Below are 3755 nucleotides of genomic sequence, written 5' to 3' on the forward strand. Positions count from 1 at the left end.
AAATGGTGCATCAACACCTTCTGCCCAATCTGATAGAATTCTGGCAAAACTGTTTAGCAACAGATCGCCAGCAATTGCTTCATCACAAATTGCCATCCTAGCTCCTGTGAAAAGGGCAGCGCAAAAAGTTGTTTTGCACAAGCATTTCTATAGCCAATTACACGGATGAAATTTACGTATGCTTAATAATTTTACGCAAAACAGCCTTCAGACTTTCCCTATTAATTTCATCGTCTTTTGAATTATGAACATATTTACATCATAAGGGTTTTTTCATTGTAAGGCTTTCTTTTTTAGTTGATTTTCAGCTAGCAAGACTTATCGTAGATGGCATAATAAGTCACACCCGGACAAGGTCGGGTTATACTGCTAGTGAGTAATAAAACTTAGTTTTCTCAACAACTACAGGAAACAACTGAAGACATATTTTGGTCTTATTCTGAACTCAGTGTTGATAGATAAAATAGATTAAAATGAAGACTTCGTTATTTTCCATTGTGTCACTATTCCACAAATCAAACTTGTGGAATAACAATGCATTTTGTAGTAATTTTGGTAGAATACTTATGCATGTCAATTGATTGCTCATTATCATTTAATGTCTATTTTCCATGCTGGTATGGGTTGGATAGTTCGATAGGTGCCAGCAAGTCAGAAGACTGTACCAATACATCCTGCTTCAGCATGGTTTCTACAGCTGGATGCTCCTCCTAATGCCAGCTGCTTTATGGAGTGTACTGGGTGATTTTTACATGACACCAGCAGCAGTGAGTTTACCAAGTAACTTGCAGGATAAGACCCCTGAACTGAGGACAGGTGGTAGTATAAAGGGAAAGAAACATACACACACACACTCACAAGGCTTCTTTCAGTTTCCATCTATCAAATCCACTCACAAGGCTTTGGTTGGCCCAAGACTATAGTAAAAGATACTTGACCCTGAAAACAGGGATCCAATGGAAAATCTGACTAAGGAGAAGTGGTTAATTATGTTATGCTGCTGAGTTCTGGATAAATCTTCTAATGTTGCTTCTAGACTTGAAAGAAATGGCTCATTTTATTTTTCCAGCTCTTACACACTACAGTATTGAATTCTACTTTCACAAAGTGCCTATTTATGATGTATGAATAGGATAAAAACAGGCTTGTGGTGCAATTCCCATTTACATAAATTTTTTTAAATATTTTTACTACGTAACAATGCCGATGACACCAACATTTTATTTTGTCTGTAGTAGTTTGATTCAGAAAAGAAGGCCAGATTTTTGGTTGCCTTACTTGTACTCCAATCTATCATCTTGTTCTTACACTTATGTCAGCATCAAATGATGTGCTTTCCCACACAGAGTTTTACTTTTGGTGATACTGTGATGCATTAATGCATAGTAAATTATTAAACAGACATTACTTATTCAAAATACTTGAACAAATCGGTGCTGTCTTTACCTGTGCTGTTGCCTTACATAAATGTCAGACTGACAACTTGTCACAAAAAAAAAAAAGAAATGAAAAGTGAATTAAAGTTATTATTGAAGGAATACCAAAGAGATTTTCTTTACTGCAAGTGTCAGAAGGCATATTTTTTTTTTAATTTCAACGTTGGTAGAAAAGTTTGTTTTGTAGCAATGTAGTCTCATGTTCAATACCACTACACTACATTTTGGATAAGTGGAAAACTGTGCAGAAGCCAATCATATATATTAAAAGATAAATATGTATAAATGTTATCACTTATCAACATTATCATCATTTTTATATTTGCTTTTTTTGTATATTGCATGTGTCAAACAAGCCTTGTCTGGTACAGCGTCCCAATCAATTACCTCTTAAATCCAGTATTTCTCTGATTCTAGGTTTTGCTTCTTACATCTGGAATTTCTTTGAATCTTCCACAGTCTCCACTATAAGTACAAAGTCACTATCATATAGTGGTCCTTAGACATAGCTGATCTCAAAGTAGTGTTATATTGTGTTCCTTTGTGTTCCTAAATAGGAGGGGGCTGAGACTGAACTTTCATGAAACTGAACTTTCAAGGCCCTCACTGAACTCTGAACTCGTTGCCAACTTTCACTTTACTGACTGCATCTCTATGCATGGCTCACAAATTCTCATCTGCATTGTATGCATGTGCACATATGCGTATGTGTGTGTGTGTGTGCGCGCACGTGTGTGTGTGCGTGTATGTTTATTTAAGTTCACACTTGTCTAAAAACCAGTATTGTTTGTGTTGTGCTGCTTTATGTTTCTAAACTATTCAACAAATAGTTTATTAAGTAAATACCATAGAGAAATAAGATGTGAGTCAATAGCATCAAAGTGAACCCCACTGTTTAATAACCGAAATCAGTAAAAGTATAGAAGTGTCTACTTGAAGAATTGTAAAATGTTTTTACAATGGCATTCCCTTTCTGTTATTAACTTCTTATCCGTGAAGAAGTGTGTGAATTAATCGTTTACAGTTAGGCAGCTGTTATTACATTAGACTAAAAGAAATCATTATTACATAATATTGACTCAAGTAATAAAGTAATATTCTTTGATTTGGAGTTCTAGTGATAGTGTGAACTCTAAATTATGCTAGTAATATCAACTCTAATATTGATTTCTAACACAAGACCACATATTTTGAGGGAAGGATGTCAACCCCACTACTTCACTATCATTTCCCCTTGCTTAAATCATTTGTTGAGATTTTATGCAGATCACATTTTAGTTTGACTGTCATAGTGTTTATTATTTTACCCAATCAGAGATGAGTAGTCTGTGAGCTATGCTTTGGCTATTTATCAGAACACATGGCTGTCCCATGATGTCTCAACTGTCTGTCAGTCCTTCTCTCACACACGCACGCACGCACACACACACACACACACACACACACACACACACACACACTCACTCACTTACTCACTTGTTCAGCTAGCAGATAACTTAGTCTTTTAGCAATGACTGAATAATTTGTATAAGTTTAAAAACACATACGTTATCTATATTGTCTTTATGACTAGCCATTATATGACCATGCACATCTGACTTTACAACACTAATTGACTTATGTATATATATTTTTGTAAACAATTTTATATAGAATTTGTTTCAGCTGGTCTTGTAAATTAAGATTTCCTATATTTATGACTGAATCCTGATACAAATTTGTATTCACAACTACTTGCTGAGTAATTATTTTTTCATCATTCTACCCCTGAATTTAGAAGTGGTGAGTTTTGTGTTGGTTATGCAGAAAACGAATACAACAAATTATATATAACCTATCTTTGTTGATATAGTATATTTCTTACCTTTGACTTGTTTGAGTATGGCTGTGGCCATACTGGGGTGCAGCCTTGAAGAATCTTTTAGTCAAATGAATTGACCTCAGTACTTATTTTTGAAGCCTGTCACTTATTTTGCCATACTCTTTTGACAGATATACGAATGCATCTTTGCCCTGATTTTTGGACTAATAACTCCTAACCTAATCCCCTGCCCTTTTTCATTTTACCATCTTTTTCACAGCAGCTGCAAACCAGATGTGTCAATTCATCTCCAACAACAGAGAGCAGTTGCCATATTCCCATCCATGTTGGGTAACTGATGAGCATAAGGTTATATAATCAAATTGCTGCTTAACACTCCATTATATTCCTAGTGTGAAACCAATTGCTAAGAACAACTGTGATGGATATATATAAAACTGTACATTATGAATAATATATAATAATAATAATAATAATAATAATAATAATAATATATA

This window comes from Octopus bimaculoides, chromosome 18, assembly GCF_001194135.2.
Source record: "Octopus bimaculoides isolate UCB-OBI-ISO-001 chromosome 18, ASM119413v2, whole genome shotgun sequence".
NCBI lineage: Eukaryota > Metazoa > Mollusca > Cephalopoda > Octopoda > Octopodidae > Octopus > Octopus bimaculoides.